Source organism: Anabrus simplex, chromosome 4 (assembly GCF_040414725.1).
Source record: "Anabrus simplex isolate iqAnaSimp1 chromosome 4, ASM4041472v1, whole genome shotgun sequence".
Classification (NCBI taxonomy): domain Eukaryota; kingdom Metazoa; phylum Arthropoda; class Insecta; order Orthoptera; family Tettigoniidae; genus Anabrus; species Anabrus simplex.
Window position 1 is genome coordinate 117,230,693 of NC_090268.1, and position 18,682 is coordinate 117,249,374.

The following is an 18,682-nucleotide window of genomic DNA, read 5'->3' on the forward strand; positions in this document are numbered from 1 at the left end:
GAGAAATGGATTAGGAATATGCATCGTGATTATTTTGAGGTCCATGACAAAACTGTAGTGTGTATACATCATTTCGAGAATAAGTCTGAGGTTAAGGAAGATATTTCTCTACTTCCAAACTATTCGTGTTCCTCGAGAAATATTAATTTAGATAGAATATAATTGATATAAGTGATATTCCGTCAGTGTCTATGTGCTTCAAAGTGTCGAGTGACTTAAATGCAAGTGAATTTTACAATAATCTGCGCTTTGCCTGCGGAAATGTTTGGCTCGATCTTGGAGTATAACAAGTGTGACAGATGGAGCAATCTGTATACCGTTACACAGAAGATATAGTGACTCGAGGGATTAGCTGGGTTTTGGACATAGGGTTTTACACTACCAACACCTTCTGATTCATGCTGTGGTTATGTTATCAAGCAGACTGCGCCGAACTGAAGTTCGTCCATGTGATTGTTTAGTCAATAGAGTTTTGCACTCATGTTCTTTAATAGGTAAAAACCTATTATATGTTTAGTGTCTGAACGACCGAGCTCGATAGCTGCAGTCGCTTAAGTGCGGCCAGTATTCCGTAATCGGGAGATAGTGGGTTCGAGCCCCATTTTCACACCAGGCAAATGTCGGGGCTGTACCTTAATTAAGGCCACGGCCGCTTCTTTCCAATTCCTAGGCCTTTCCTATCCCATCGTCGCCATAAGACATATCTGTGTCGGTGCGACGTAAAGCAAATAGCAGAAAAAAAAAAGTGTCTGAACATTTCATTACTAAGGTTACTATAATTGTGTGAAGTGCTGTAATGCCATTTGTTAACATTACCAGGGCCGTTCATTGGGTTAACATAATCATTTCAGGTGTACTTGGGCTGAGTGGCTCAGACGGTTAAGGCGCTGGCCTTCTGACCCCAAGTTAGCAAATTCGAACTTTGCTCAGTTCGGAGGTATTTGAAGGTGTTCAAATACGTAAGTCTCGTGTCGGTGGATTTACTGGCACGTAAAAGTACTACTGCAGGACTAAATTCTGGCAATTCGACGTCTCCGAAAACCGTAAAAAATGTAGTTAGTGGGACGTAAAGCCAATGGCATTATTATTTCTGGTGTACTTCCCTTTCATTGGTTGCTGAATTTAAGAAACTATCCACCACCTCAAAACTAAGGCATCAAATTATGTTTCATAGTTCTCATTAGAGCGAATAAATCGAGGAATTTCGCACCTTCATTTATTTTGAAACCTTCAAAATGTTAGAAATATCATTTTAACAGTTTTATCATGTATTTTCTTCTATCCAGTGAAGTGAAATCTAAGAGAAAACGTATGACGAATTGAAATTTCTAAATAACTAGCTTGTTGGTCTCTTTTCTAGTAGAATATATGTTATTCTAGTTTATTATATGTGATGCATACTTGTTGGCGAAGCGTTTTCATACGTGTAAAAGTGATTTTCCCTATGATGTCACATTTATCATGTTAAATTACCGTCGTTTATATAATATGCACGTGATATTTTCGTGTTAGCCAATACCAGCAATCCGGCTACTTCAGCCGCCATGTTTTTATATTACGGTCTGAGAATTGGAGTCGATCTTGGCCAGATTATCTGAGCACAAAGATATCGAAGAATCTTTACTTTACCTGGACGGTTTAAGCAGAAAAGAACAAAATAATGTGCCGAACAATGGACCCACTCTTCAAGCGAAAGCTAATGAAATTCCTCGCAGTCCTACTCCACAAATACAATACTGTACTGTAAGATTACAGGACTTACGGTATTTCAGTTATCGGCACGTGTTTTGAAGTTTTAATTTAATTCTGTTAATAACCATGTAAGTGTGCAGCCTAAAACTTACAGATATGACATTTTTAGCAACAAGAAAGGCGGTTTGTATGACTATCGGTTATTATTATTAATAATAATTGTTACATCCCACAAACTATTTTTGACGTTTTCCGGAATTTTGTCCCGCAGGAGTTCTTTTACATGCCAGTAGATCTACCGATACGGGGATGACGTATCTGAGCACCTTCAAACACCATCGGACTGAGCCAGGATCAAACCAGCTAAGTTTGGGTCAGAACGCTAGCGCCTCAACTGTCTGAGCCACTCAGTCAGGTACATTGTTTACATTTACAGATAGGTACTTGAAAAAGTATTCATACAAGTCACATTATGTGAGAACGGGACGTACATGTGCGTAGATTTAGGGACAAATATCAAAAGGTAATATAAATAAAACACGGATTGCATAGTTTGGAATGTTAAGTTATTTATTAGCATCAAGAATTGCTTACAATATGAAGGTACCGGTACGTCTGAAACCAAAAAGACAACTGCATTCCCTCTAACAAATTACACACGGAAAAAATATTCACACACCACGTCCAGTCCGAGACGTCACCTGTTACTGTGTATGTCGTTGGTAATTTCGGGACGCCATTTTGTTCTCTACTCACCAGTTCTTTGGAAGCTTCTGGAATCTTCTAGTGTCATCGAGAATCTTCGCTCCTCAGCTTGAGTCAGCCGTCTACATCTCCAGCAAGGTCTCCAGAACGTTCTGATCCGGACATGGAAATGGATCCTCAGGCGAAGCAAGCTCGCAGTATTCAAAATGTGGAATCGCCAATTCCAGCAGGCGAAAGGAAGAAAGTCTGTCAAACCAGCTTCTGTCAGTTCTGGCTCGGTCTATACTTCACCTAGTGAACTTCAAGACGGTTCTGAGGATGCCTCAGTGTCATGCATTCAGCAGTTATTGGGCTAGCCTATTGTGACAGATTTCCATCTACCGCCACGTTCACCATCACCGGTGCCGCATCCAGCTACTCGGTACATGCCTACTAATGTGAGGAGTTTCGCCACTGTGGCGAAAAATTCGGCCGTGGCACCGCATATCCGGCAACGAAATATTGTTCACCCATCACCGCTTCCACCGGCGCCCTTCTATGTCATTCGGCTAATGCACATTGATCCAGTGAAGGCCAATACCAGAGCGATTTATCAACTTCTCACAAGATTCACCCCCAACTACCACGAATATAATATTGAAATCCAGCGCACTCGTGACTGTTACTTCAATATTAAAACCAGCAAGCTGTTCTACAACCATCTAGTAAGGGCTATTGGGGTGGCACAGTTTGACTCGCATACTAGAGCCACTAACCTAACACAGCAGCAGCCAGCACGACGCCCACCGATGCTGTCTCGCCCATCTCCAATCATGCCTGTGGTCGCCTATGGTGTGGATCGCGACTGGACAGATCGGATAATGAAGTGGTCGCTCAACTCCAGCTAGAGGGCCACCAAATCTTCAAAATCATCCGTATCCGCAACGAGAGGGGACCTACATCACTCATTCGGATTCTGTCTAAGGATGATATAGATGTTGATTCCCATAGGGAACAACATCTATATCATCTGATGGCCAAGCAGGCATCAATTTTTAGTGATGAGACAAAGTCTCTTAGTGCATTGGCACTGCCGGTGGCTCCAGTTAGCCTACGCAGTGGCCTCCACGGTATGCACTAGCCAGCATATTGGTAGGTGTGCTAGGTACCAACTGATGAGCCCACCCTAGCACACGAGGGCGAAACGCTGGCAACCAAGAATGAGCTAGCTGGAAAATTTATAATGTCCAATAACGGACCATTTATATTGGTATTATTCTGTCTAAGGATGTGACCACCCTGGATGTCCTTCTCCAAGATGGCGCTGTTATCTATGGTCGCCGCCACCGGGTGGAGCCTTCCCACTTGGCACTGCCACAGAGGATTCACTGCGACATGTGCCAGCGCTATGATCATCCGCCAGGCACCCCATTTGTTCAACATCAGGTTTGCGCCATATGTAGTCAGGACCACCCTACTTCAACTTGTTCAAATAGGGTTCAACCTAAGTGTATTAATTATTCCCTCCCTCACCCGGCTTTTTCCTATAAATGCAAGGCCATACCTAACCCTGATCCTACTCAGCCTGAATCAGTAGTACCCATCGTTTCCCCAAGACCTCCCTACCCCCGCCTCCTCTTCCACTCTCCTGCCCCCGAGTTCTGAAAACATCATCCGCTTTGTTGCAATGGTGCTTAAGAACGTCCTTCCCTTCAACTGACGCCACGTCCTTACCCAGATCCAATTGGCTGCGCGATTGGTCTTTAATATCCAACTTGATGTAGCTTACTCGTGGAACAAAATGCATTTTGCATTTTTTCCCCTGAATGCAGTTCTCTTGATTAGCTAGTAGTAATCAATGCGTATTTTGCTAATATCCGCTCGGTTGCAGCCAATCGCGCTCCATTGGACACTTCCCTCTCTCTGTACGACCCCGAAGTTTTCATTTTAAATGAAACGTTTTTGACCCCTAAACTCCACCCCCATTTCTATCATTATAACTTCTATCGCGCTGATGACCTTGTTACAGCTCGAGGAGGCATAGCTATTGGGGTTAAGATACATTACTACTAAACAGCATTTTTATCACTTTCCTAACTATTTTTCGGAATATTTAATAATTGAAACTTTTTACCTAATAATTCATCTCTAGTCTTTGTTACTCTTTATCTTACCCCTCGCACACCGCCCCCTCTTGATTTTCTTACGTATATTGATAACACTTTCCAAAATTGTTTTTATTGCTGATATTAATATTCATTCTTATACTGTAACTCAAACTACCGCTTTTTAGGATCTTTCTCGCCTTCGGGCATACAGATCCCCTTCCCTACCCGTCCAATTTCTAATACTACTCCTGATGCTCTTATCTCCTTCCTTGGCTCTTTCTTCTACCATCACCTAATGTTTAGAACTTGGCTCTGACCACTCTCCCGCGCTCCTAATCCTCCCTAACCTTTCATACCACCCTCGTTCCCCTAGCTCCCGACCCCCTCCTACGCGACTATTCACAAACGAACTGGACAAATTACCGACAAACCATAACTGACCTATTAACTGACTGTCCCCTTCCTACTTCCTTGCCCGATCTCTAGTATCTTACAACAACATCGCCAGACACTTCGACACGCCCGCTCTTATATTAAAGCCATTAAACATAAACATTGGACGACTACTTGTACTAATCTCTCTAACTTACATGACTCTCGAACTTTCTGGTCTACTTTCCGACGCCTGACGCAAACCCGCCCTCCCCTTCCCACTTATCCGATCCGTACTTCATCTACCCCTCCTCTGACTGATAAAGATAAAGCTGATGCCTTTGCTGTTCATTACACAACCATTTTTTCCCCTTCTACCAACCCTCTTCAACGAACATCCTGATGAACCTACCATCTATCAGTACTACCAACCTAATCTCCCTCACTTACAGCCCTCTTTTCTTCATTTTCCTACTGTAGATTACACTCGTCCCCTCAATGCTCCTATTACCCCTACTGATATCCTTGACTTCCTACGTAATCGCTGTAACGTAGCCCCTGGTAGTGATCGTATTACATATCAACATATTCGAGAAGCCCCCATGCTCTTAATTCACCTTCTTTCCAGTATAAACACCACTATGCTTTACACCTGTGTTTATCCTCGACACTGGGGTAAAGCCACTATCTTACTTTCCCTTAAACTCAATAAACCTCCGTCTGACCTTCGCTCCTACCGTCCTATATCTCTTCTAGTAGTTATCTCTAAAATATTTGAAGGTATTCTCACGTGCTGGATGTCTCAATATTTACACTCTTTACATCTTATTCCCTCCTCCCAAGCTGGTTTTCGCCCTCATTTTTCTACTCAGGACCATCTTTTCCATATTACCTGTTCTCTCGCTACATATCTCCAAACCCATCGACCTGCCGCTTTAATATGTCTGGATGTTGATAAGGCCTTTAATAGCGTGTGGCATCCAGGCCTCTTCTATAAACTCAGCCATTTACCGTTGCCTACCACTGTTCTTCGCTTTCTTTATAACTACCTCCATTCCCGTTGTGCTGATATAGAAATCCATGGCACCCACTCCTTCACTTTTCCTATCACCTCGGGACTTACTCAAGGTTCACCTCTCTCCCCTCTCGTCTACTCCCTGTTTATGTATGACATTCCCCACCCCTCCGTTCCCTTACGTCTATATCAATATACGGAGGACCTCGCTGTTTTAGCTCTTTGCCACACCTATACTTTCCTTCAATCTAAACTCCAACAATATCTTAATGCTTTGGAATGTTAGCTCAATTCTTGGCATTTATCTGTTAATCCCAGTAAAACCCAATTCATGTTATTCCGTTCCAAATCCTGAATCTGTCATCCTACTAACAAAGTCCACCTAACAATATATAATCAATCTTTCACCAAAACTAACCAACTAACGTACTTGGCATAAAATTTCAAAATAATCTTAAATGGAATCTTCATCTTTCCTCAACATCGTAAAGCTTTAAGGCATTTCCGTGCCCTCCGCTCCCTTACTGGTCATTCCTGGGGATTAAAACCCGCCCAAATCCTACGTGTCTTTCTTTTATCCGCCCTGTTGTCACTTTACGCCTCCCTGACCTGGATTAATACCCACCCCGTAGACTATTATAACTTACTGAAATAGACAGACATGCACTTCGCATAGCTTATCGACTGAACACTCCTACTGCCAACTTTCAACCACTGTATACCTTTCCTACTATCCTTGCACATCTCCATTCTCTCCGTTCCAATTACCTTACAAAAGGCATTCGTTATAATTATCCACTTATTACAAAAGCACTTCCCCTATCCCCTCTTGCTAATGTTATTCTCAATGACACTCTAACCCCTCCCCATGCTCATCTTTTCCCCACCCCTCATTAATTTCCAACCACCCCTCTCCCCACCGCCCTATATAGTTTAAGCTGCCTCTGTGGATCAGTGGTAGAATGTCGGCCTCCGGATCCCAAGATAGGGGGTTCAAACCCGGCAGAGGTAGTTGAATTTTTGAAAGGCAGAAGAAAGTCCATTCGACACTCCATGTCATACGATGTTGGCATGTAAAAGATCTCTGGTGACACATTTGGTGTTTACACGACAAAATTCTTTAAATCTCAGCCATAGATGCCCAAGAGAGTTTCGGTTTACTCTGTCTGCCCTCTAGTGGGCTTAGAGTAAAGCGGAACATCAAAATTGACGAGCAGACAGCCAGATGGCATCAGATTGAAATGTCTGCACACGGTAGCTGAGGCTATATGGTTATTATTATTATTATTATTATTATTATTATTATTATTACGATGTTTCGTGGATGTGCAGAGGTCCACAATTGTAGTTCTTAAGAGGTGCCATCTAGAAGAGAATGTTCAGACTTCTTACTACAGAGCAAACAAATACACATCGAAACTGACATAGTTCAGAATACTTCAAAATTTACAGTAGAGACATCTTCTGAGAACTCAGAGAATTAAAGTGGAAGTTAAAGTTCCGGCTTCCTCCAGTAGAGGAGTTTCAACTGGCGCAATGTTTGAATTAGCGGAGCGGAGGTATACCGCCCAGTACAATTATTATTATTATTATTATTATTATTATTATTATTATTATTATTATTATTATTATATAGTTTAATACTTTTTTCTGCTCATGTTGTCATTTCTGTATGCTCCTGGCTGCGGTCGTACATCACCTTCCACCGACATATATCTATGACACCGCAAGTGCCATCTGTGACTCGTGTGCTCCAAGTGGAGTGTTAGTGCTCAAGCTCTTTTTCGCAGTGTTGTTCCTCACTTCGTTCTTCCCTTGTTTAATTCTGTTCTGACAAGTGTCCTTAATGGTGCTCATCAAAGAGAATAAGTAAGAGATGACTCAACGTTATTTTTCACTTCTGCACGCAACGGCTGTGCAAAGATCGCCAGGAATTGCTCGCTAGTGCTTCTGGCGTCAGCAGGGCTGAACTAAAATTACCGGGCGGGCGATTTAAATCGTTTAGTGCACGGAGGGTCGCCAGGTTCTCGTCCCCCTTCCACTCTTAAATATTATATTCCTTGACTTCTTCCTTTGTTGGTGGTTCGTCATCTTCCGAGTTCTCTGGTATGTCTGGAAACTCGAGTTTAGAGGTTGGGGAAGGACAATTCAAGAGAGTGGAAGTATCTGGCTAATATCTCACAGTTTTCTTGGTTGTTCAGTACGATTTTACCCTGTTCGTTTCTGAAGCTCAAACTTGGCACTTGGTATCCTTTGAGTTTTCTCCTGAAGTCTGATAAGTCTCTGGAATTGTTCTTGACAAAGTCGGTCTGGATCTCTTCCAGTTGAGCTCTTTCAAATGATCGTTTAGTCCTTCGAAATATCCTGGATGTTTCTTTCCTCTGTTGCCTGAATTGTTCCATGTGTTCCTTTCCTCTGGAGCATTTACATTTTTTCCATTTCTCGGAGCTCTCTTTGAGAGCTTTCTTGCACTCTTCATTCCACCATATTTCTCTTTTCCACCTAGCCCGTCCGAGTGTTTTCTTTGCGGCTTTATTTATTCCCGTGCTTCGTTCTTGCCAGTTCCCCTTTCTGCTAGTCCGGGTTTCGTCCCTGAAGTTTCTAATGATGTCTTCAGTGTTGTTCATTTTGTTTGTGTTGTATCTCATTATTTTAGGTGGGTCTCTCTTTTGTCTTATTGGGAGAAAACGGATTTTAACTTTGGAGAGATAGTGGTCTGAATCGAATTCACCGTTCCTAATAACTTTGACGTTCATCACCTCCTTTGAGTTTTTCCTTGTTATCGCTACATGATCCGATTGGAATTCCCCTAGTTCGGAATTCGAAGATACCCATGTCTTTGATTTTCTCGGGAGTTTCTTGAAGTGTGTTGACATAAGTTTCAACTGAAAAGCTTTGCTGAGTCCAATGAGCCTTTCCCCATTCTTGTTTTTCCTCGTATGTGCTGGATATTCCCCTACGATGTCTCTGTACTTTCGTTCCTTTCCAATCTGTGCATTGAAGTCTCCCAGCAGGATTTTTACGTTGCTCTTGGGTATCTGGGCGATTTCAGTTTCCAGAAGATCCCAGAAGTCATCAACTTTCTGTGGGTTCTTCTTGTTGTCTTCGTTGATCGGGGTGTGACAGTTGATGAGAGTGTAACTCTTTTTCTTGCATTTAATAGTTAGTAGAGACAATCTTTCAGATTTTGATGTGAAGTCTGTGACATTGTTTACTACCTTCTTGTTTATGCAGAAGCAGGTTCCGAGCAGAGGCATGTTGGTGGTTGTTCTAATCGCCAGCTTTCCTTTGAATATTCTGTATTGGTTGATGTCTATTATGTTTTCTTCCAGGAATCTTGTCTCTTGTACAGCTAGGATATGGATTTGATTTTTTTTCCAAAAGCTTTTCTAGTTCTTTTTGTTTCCCGACTCTGATAAGTGAGTTGACGTTTATTGTTCCAATGAAATAGTTCTTGAATTTGAGTTTGGAAGGTGATTCAAGACGCTCCGACTCGTCTTTCTCGCAGATGTTGGGACTCCCCAGAATCCTAGGTCCCGTTGCATTGCATAGGGCAATGGTGGATTTCTCTGCCGAGGTGCCACCTGGGGTAGTGCTTTCTTTCAGCGACATTTCCATCTTGCGAATGAAGTTGTGATTTGTGAAGGAAGGAATTAGCTTCCAAAGTAAGATCGGATTGTTAGTCTGAAATGATTATTTTTTCGTGGTTTACTCCACTAGGTTCTTCTGCTCTCATTGCCGTTGGGAGTTAAGATTCCTCTTTCGCCTTCGAGACCGTTGACCGAGCACCTTGCAGCCGCCCCTAACATGGGAGACAAACGCTGCTGATAAATAGTGTACTCATACTATTCCCTGAGTACTGGGCTGCCTCTTCTGCAATCTCCACCGTTCCAAAGTTCAACTTTTCCGCTGTAGATTCCGTTGAGGTCTTCACTCGTAACCCTGAGCTGGGACCCTTACCAGATGATACACACCGGGTCAGTGTGCTCTGGGACTCGCATAGGCAGGGGCGTCACTCCCTGGGTAGGGCTGCCTCCGAAGAGGGTCTCTACTTGCTACCTGATTATTATTATTATTATTATTATTATTATTATTATTATTATTATTATTATTATTATTATTATTATTAATTTTTATTGCTGGAGAAAAGAAGCTTACCAGCCTGTGCTGCTTATTATAATTTTATTCTTACCAATTCCCAAAGCCATAAGGGATGGGAGTGACCGGCCTTGCCTATGCTGCTTTTTTTTTTTTTTCACTGAGGAAAAAGAAGCCAACTCACAAAGGGAGGAAGGAAGGAAGGAAGTAACCAGAAGGTAAGTGGGATTGGCAATCCTTATATCGGATTAAGAACTACGACAGAAATAGACACTAACATCACCTCGTACGTCAGTCCTCAACAGTCAATAGTATCAAGATATGCCACTAATGCAGGAAATGAAATATAAATACATTGTAAGAAAGAAAGCCATACACAGGAACCAAAAGGAATAAAGGAAACTCATATGCTAAGGAGGAAGTTTGTAGGATTCAAAGGTAAATTGAAATGAAACATGATCTTTTGATTTATGGAGCCATATTCTACTCACTATCCACAGTATTACAGGTATAAAAATTGTGTAGATATTTTCACAAAAGATTTAGTGATGATAGTATATCATAATTTCATGACATTACATTCAGTAGTGTTAATCATCAATTAATATTCATCAGCCAGAAAACAATTCAATACAACACAAATACAAAATCATTCATTTATGAAAGAAAGACTGGAACTGACAAGTTACAACGTAATACCTTTCTCTCTTATGGCAGTCTAGTGTTGCACTGACATGTCAAAAGTTTTTGGCAGCACCATTTGTATTTTCTCAAGGAACTTACTATATGATAAATATTTCAATCTGTCAAATGAGGCACCTAGGACCACACACACAGAGAAATATTGAGATTGTTACTTCTTTTGCATGCAGGAGGTACAAATAATGCTTCCTTTCAGTCCATCTGAAGCAGAGGAGTTCCAATAAATTGACAGAAATATGTGGCATCAGGATCTACGTACAATAATATGGCAGCTGATCAAGCACAAAACATTCCCATGCCAAGTCACAACATAGCTCCAACTATTACGATCTACGTCCAAGGAATTGGTCGCTAATTTACATACAGTATTATGAACAATATGCTGCTACCTTCCATGACATTAGTGTGCAAGGGACTTTGCTGTGACCTAGACAAAACGCCAGTCAAAGACAGTGGAAACTCACTGCAGACAGTGCCATTTGTACCTACTGTATATCGAAGGCAGAAATCTGTGTCAGTGGTTGCAGGGTAGGTTGATCCGTGGTCTGACAGCATGCACTCCAACCGGCCAACCGAGCAGAGGAGGGGTGGCCATCGTTCCACCGTGTTTCTACAACTCTGCATTTGGGACACAGAAAGGGGCTGTTCCCCTACCACTGGCTGTCCTGAGAATGGTTTTCCTTTCGCCTGCATTAAGATGAATGATGGGACAGTTCCTAGTATTTGTCATGACTACCAAACGTCTCGCCCTCACCACAAATCTCCTTGCCTAAGATGATGATGCTTGTTGATTAAAGGGGCCTAACATCTAGGTCATCGGCCCCTAATGGTACGAAATGAGACAAAATGCAATGACAATTTAAAAGTCCAAAAATCACTGACCAGAATTCCAAACATGATGATGAAGAATGAATGGATGGATATGAATTTAAAACAATCAGTGGGTGGATCTGACGCATAATGCCCCACATTCCCAAAACGTAGCATTAAACAATAGTATTACTGACCAAGGGAGTGCTTCTAAAGCACAATCCTGAATTGATGATGCTTGTAGTCTTAAAGGGGTCCAAAAAAGAGGTCATCGGCCTCTCATAATGGTACTTATCGCTAGGAAAGTAAAACTATGGTATTCGTCATGTTGTGGTACTAATCAACAGTAGCGTAGACTCGCGGTATTCCACACATTATGGTACTACTCGCAGGTAACGTAATGCACACACGTAACACACACCTATGGTGTTTCTCACATTGCGGCACCATTTAGAGGCAACGCAAACCTATGGTGTTCCTCACGTAGGTGTACTAATCACAGGGACTCGAACCATCCCGTGGTATTAATTTTTCGTCATTTCTGTCTGTATGTACGTATGCGCATTACGAGAAAATGGCTAAACAGAATTCAATGAAAATTGGTATTTTACATTGGGGAATGAGCCACTACATTGTAGGCTATAAATAATTTTATTCACCCTGGATGATATGGTAGTTTAGAGGAAGGAGCCTATAATTTAATTTTTAAACATCTCTGTTATTGGTCCTATCAAAAAGTACTATATAACAAAAGTTATAAATAATGCAATTTCCGATCATTTGTGTCTTATTTCGCCTTATTGTACGGACTATGATAAGAGTGGTGGTGGTGCTGGAGGTGGTTGTCATTATTGTTTTAAGAGAAAGTACAACTAGGCAACCATTCCCTATATATATTAGTAATCAGAGAGAAGAAATGGAAGGGGCCCGACACTAGGAAAAATGATGGTATCGGCTAAGGAAGACCAGGGCCATGGAGGGCTTGAAAATAAGACTTCCTACGCCTCCATACATAATACAATCGGGGGCAGAAAAGAACAGGTGGTGATCGAGGTAGATCAGATAGGATAGATGAAAGTGGTGAGCCTGGCACAAGTAAGCAGAAGCGATGCCAAGATTCAATTAAGGGCTCCGTGGTCGCATACCCAAGCTCCTAAGTGCAGAGCCCACATGGGCCCCCTTTTAGTTGCCTCTTACAGCAGGCAGAGGATGCTGTGGCTGTTATTCTACTGCCCCTACCCACAGGGGAACAACTATGATAAGGCTAGTTGCTTTACGTCGCACCGACACGGATAGGTCTTATGGCGACGATGGGACAGGAAAGGCCTGGGAATGGGAAGGAAGCAGCCGTGGCCTTAATTAAGGTACAGCCCCAGCATTTACCTTGTGTGAAAATGGGAAACCATGGAAAACCATTTTCAGGGCTGCTGACAGTGGGGTTCGAACCCACTATCTCCCGAATGCGAGCTCACAGCTGTGCGCTCCTAACCGCACGGCCAACTCGCCCAGTACTATGATAAGGAAAGTTTGTACAGCTGTTACCATCACATCAAATGAATGGGTTACCAACATCACAAAATTCACAAATATTAATTTAGTTACTTGGACATTGCATACATACCAGTACATACTTCTGTATAGGAAGATGTGCATACAAATTGCAAATAAGAGAGGAGAGGGTATAATATATTTCCTGTGTTCTGATGAGAAATTTTGTCCAAAATAGAAGATTTTTAGTGAAACCTCCTTTGGTAGAAATGGATGCTTAATCAAAACTGTGACTTCTTTACAAAAATCATTCACACAATATCACACGACACTTCCTCTTCAATATTTGTTTATCATACAATTATACACAAATGTTGAGCTCATATAAAGGAACAGACTATGAGTACAGTAAACCACATGTTTGAAAGGTTCATTGCTCTCGAAAATAACTCCACATCACAGTTTTTCACTTCCCATTTAGCAGATATGCATCATGCTGTAATTAATCTCCCTATAATAGTAATACTAATATTAATGATAATAATACATGTCCCATGAAGTTTAAATAAAGTGTTTGATAATACAACAACTGTAGGGCAGGGATTTATAAAAGTCATTATGAATGCAATGCAGATAAATGGGAGTCTGAAACATTCAGATGTATGGCATATTTTGAATTACAACACTAAACATGAACTGAACATACTTGTTTTCCACCTTTATGAAAAATTATAATGATGTTCTGGGCTTCATAATGATCTCATTTTTTTGCTTATGAGGCTCATATAGCACCGATTCATGGCAACGATGGAATGGGCCTCAGAAGGCAGCAACTGTGGCCTTAATTAAGGTATGGCCTTAGTATCTGCCTGCCTATTGTAATGAAGGGAAACCATCTTCAAGATAGCTGACAGTGGGGTTCAAACCCACCACTGCCCAAGCACAATTTCATAGATACATGCATGACCACGCTGCACAGCCTACTTGTTGGGTGTTTTGTAATACAAAATTAAATATATTGCTAAACAATCATTAGCATTCACAAACTGAAATTAATTTGAATGTAAAATTAACATTAATAACATTAGCACCAGTGTTCTCCCCAGAAATGTTTGTCAGCCAGGTGGCAAGAATGAGTAGCCGGGCGGGGAATACTACGTACAACTTCAATATGAATATAAATGTCAATTCGTTCCCCTCAGGGCGTTAACAATAATATCAGACAGGTAAACATTAACTGCACAATTGAACTATTTGAATGTTATTATCACAAACAAGATATAACAGAGTACTTTGAACTTCTAGTGTTCTATTGCTTCTTCCAAATCATGTAACACTGGACTTAGGCCTCCCACTCGGTTGCTGTGGACATGTGGACTGCCATACAGGTTTGTGATGTCATGCGGAATAGAGGGCTCGCATGTAATTCCACGCTAATTCAGACCCCTGCTCGCGACTACATAGTGGTCAACCTAAACATTTGATCTCCGATGTAACTGATGCAATTATGGTAATGATTTATCATTTAAATTGGCAGATTTACAGTAATTATAGGTGAATTTGGAGCACCCAATGACTCAAATGTGTACCAATTAATAATATTATGTAATTAGCATATATCTAGGTTAGATTAGTCAAGCAGTCTCTAAAACCGGCAGGGCGGTGCACCCATTAGAAAGGTCCTAGGGAGAACACTGAGCACGTATGTACCAATTAGTGAAACAACAATTACAGTCCACAGGCTGAAGAGAATAAGAAATTACCTCAATAGTTCTTCATAATAACAACTCTTTACAATGAATGACATCCACTCAGGAAGGGAAGATTTCTTTCTAAGGGTTATATATCACTGTCAGCAAAGACGAGCGATGACTCATTAAAAGTTCAATCCATTTCACTAATGAATTTCATGTTTCAACACTGATGAGACTGAAGAGTTCCATAAGGGCAGAATGGACATAAGAGTAATAAGAGTATTATCATAAATCATAATCAGTACTAGCAATTTAATGCAAATGGAGGTGGTTTCTTCAACTACCCAGCAAAATAAAATTACTGTAAATCAACTTTCTGTGTTATAACTTCTTAACTTTATTTACCACTTAGCAATTGAGGATTTCATGGCCGGCATTACAAATCTTGTCAGTGTTTTCCAGGCTTGTAGGCTGTGGTCCTGGACCAACACATTCGCCTGGACCATAACCTACAAGCCCGGAAAACAATATATATATGATATGACTTATTTACCACAGTTTTCAATAACAAAAAGTTAGAAATATTTCTACTGTAGGTAACTTAACATTCCCTCCTTTTGAGATAAGCTACATTACAAATGCTGTATCTTCCTCATCTTCTTGCAAGATGGATTGAATCTCTGTGGAAGAGTTGACCCACCATCAGTGTGGCTGCGATACACTAAGTTCTTTTGCTTACAGAAGTGGTAAACCCACATGAGACACATGTGTGCTACCAAATCTGCCACCACACTGGTGCTATGTTCAACACATCCCACCTCGTTCCATTCATATTCCGAGAAGATGTATGCTTTCGCCTTCTGCAGAAGACAAGTTTCATGTGTCATTTCCTCAAGCTTCAACAACATTTCTGATGCAACAGAAACATGGGTGGTGAAGGTCGGAGAAGGCAGCACCAGCTTTGGATCTTCCGGGGCATTTTCCTTCAGCTGGATGAAACAATGTTCAGGAAGATGGGAAGAAGAGGTCAACATAGATTTACAGGCTGTGCATGGATATTTACAGAGAATTTTCTGTGCAAGATAGCCAGCAACATAAGCAGGTGATTCTCGCCCGCTTTTAAGAATCAGCCCCTGGCTTGAAACTTGTGATGGTTGAGCACAGTGTTTGTACGCTGAATTAAACACAGAGTCTACCTCAGCAGAAAAACGCTGTATGTCCTGCAGTGAATAGACCATTGCTGAAGACTGCGTTCCAGACCCAGACAGAAACACCACGAACCTGCTACGCAGGTGTAGCAGGGGGAGAGGTGATACTCCCACGTGGCGCGTCCCAGGTGGCGGATAGGGGGGTCCTAACCGGCTTGCCGGCGGACTTGAGGGAAATAAAATACCTCTCGCGGACCAAACACACACCCCCTGTGGGTGGGGGAGGCTGACGAATAATACACCCACGGTATCCCCTGCCTGTCGTGCGAGGCGACTAAAAGGGGCGACCAAGGGATGAATGAATTAGAACCATGCAACTACTTTTGATTCGTACCATCATGCGGGGAACACCATGGGTTGCATGTACTTGCGAGTAGTATCACTAATATGGTACTAAATATGTTTGTGATTCGTTGCAGTAAAAAGCCTGGCCTGGTGGATTCCAGTACCCGTGCGTTGTACCCATGTTGGTAACACCGCGGGTCTGGGCGTAGCCTGTGAGTTGTACCACTATATGAGCGACACCGTGGGTCTGCGTTGCCTGTGATTAGTACTCACTATGTGCGGAACACCACGGGGCCCTTGGGACCGGCACCCGTGACTAGTACCCTAGGTGAGGAAACTCATCGGTTTGCGTTGGCTGTAAGTGACGCCATTGTGTGCGAAACACCATAGGTCTGCGTTACCTGTACGAAGTACAATACTTGTGAGTAGTACTATCTTTTGTGGAACACCGTGAGTCTTCGCTATTTCTGATTAATACCCCAACATGACACATACCATGGTTCTATTTTACTCGCGACATGTACCATTCTGTGGGGCCTTAGACGTGGATTTTGCACCCCCTTTAGACACCAAGCATCATTGTGCTTTATAAGTGGTACCTTGGTCGGTAATACTGTTATTTTCGTTCTCTATTGAATCCGATCCACTGGTTTTTGTTTCTGTTTGTTTTGTGTTTTGTTGGGTTCCTGTCCATCCATTCATTCTTCATGACATTTTTTATTTTTATTTTGGTCAGTGGATGCCTTTGTAATTTTTGTTCTTTCATTTCGTACCATTAGGGGCCGATGACCTTCGCTGTTAGGCCCCTTAAAACAACAAGCATCATCATCATCATCAGACAGAAACAGGGAAAGATCACACAGGAGATCATCACCATCACCCATGCAGTTCCCCCTCTCTCCACAACTGGAACTGAGAAGATTGTTAACGATGCTGGCCTTTAATGCTGGTACAAATTGCCAGCAGGTAGGGCTGGTGTTCTGACACCCATGCTGTCGAATGACGCCAAAAAGATTTTCAAGGGGATCCTGGTTCAGATTCCAAACGCAAAGTTTCTGAACACCCTTAGCCCGTGAAAGCTTTCTCCACAGCATTTGAACAGCACGAATATCATTCACCCAACCTTGCCTAACTTTGTTAGTTGAAGTTCCAAAGTCCCATCTTGATATATTTTTAACCATTCCCACCCAAAATTTCCAATGAGCCAAATTCTTAGCAAGGCAGCATCGCAACGTTTTGCCACCTTCGGGGAATTCTTTGTTGCCATTAAAGCTGTCAAAGAGCTGGTCCATGACACCACAAAACTCCCCAAGATATTTGGCATCTTCTTCAAGAACAGTGTGATGTTCCCCATCCTCTCCACTGTTTCTGGCTTGGCCAGTCAACAATTCAATAGCAGCTGCCACTGCATGACTGAATACTTGGGCTGCCAATTTCACTCGCATTGCCCTATAACCTTTTGGCTCAATGTGGTCTTTTGTGAGCCTGTGACAAAGGCAGAACGTCATCTGCGAGTCATATTCAAACAATGTGACTAGATGTTTCCATTCCGCTTTCTTCCCAGGATCATAAAACACTCCATGTCGAAACAGGTTATGTCTAGTCGTCTTCAAAAGGTGGGGTGGATCAAAGATTGTAACAATCTCCTTCCTTCACACCTTGAAGAATGGACCAGGATGGTCAGTGCAAGTCTCACTGCACAGCTCATGTATTGCCTTGCTGTTTGTGGGACCCTGGTCGCACACAGTTGCTACAATTTCCAAGCCAGCTTTCTGCAAAGCACGGATGACATCCTTTATCAAAACTTTTGAGTTTTTCAGTAAGCAACAGGTTGCTTCCATTTTATGAAGAGACCTCTAAGCATGAACACCAAGGCATGATCAGCAAATTTGTTGGTATGGCCTAGGTGTCCATAGTCTTCGTACCCATCATTTTGATCCAACATCACATTGTAATGAAGTCCAGCCGACAAAGAAACTTCATCAAACATGAGGGAACAAACTTTCTGATCACTACTCATACTTCTGACTCGAGATGCCAACTGTTTGAAGAAAGCCTTGTCAATGCCTGTAGGAAAAGGAAAGGAATTAAGCATTCTGGTAAGGGTTAGACGGGAAGGCATATGGATCAACTTCTGCAAAAGACGATAACAACTAAGACTTTGCTTAAACAAGCCAAGTGCAACTGCCTTCACCTTGAAGCTCCAGCGCCTACCTCGACCTAACTTGGAAACATTCTTCACCAAGTCAGCAAGTTATGATGCTTCAAGAAAACGTTCTCAAGGGAAGTCACCAAAGATCCCACTTGATCTTTATTTCCCTTCAAACTATTCCTCAGCATCTTGCACTTTGTGCGTAACTGTTGCATCATTTTTTTCAGAATGATAATTTTCTTGCACGTTGTACGCTTCCTAGGAGTTATCTCCCTGTAACGACATGCATTATGAGAGAGTTCCTCTCTGTTTGGGAGGTGTACACAGTGCTAGAGGATCCCAAGTTTGTAAGTAGGTGTTGAAGGTCCACGTAA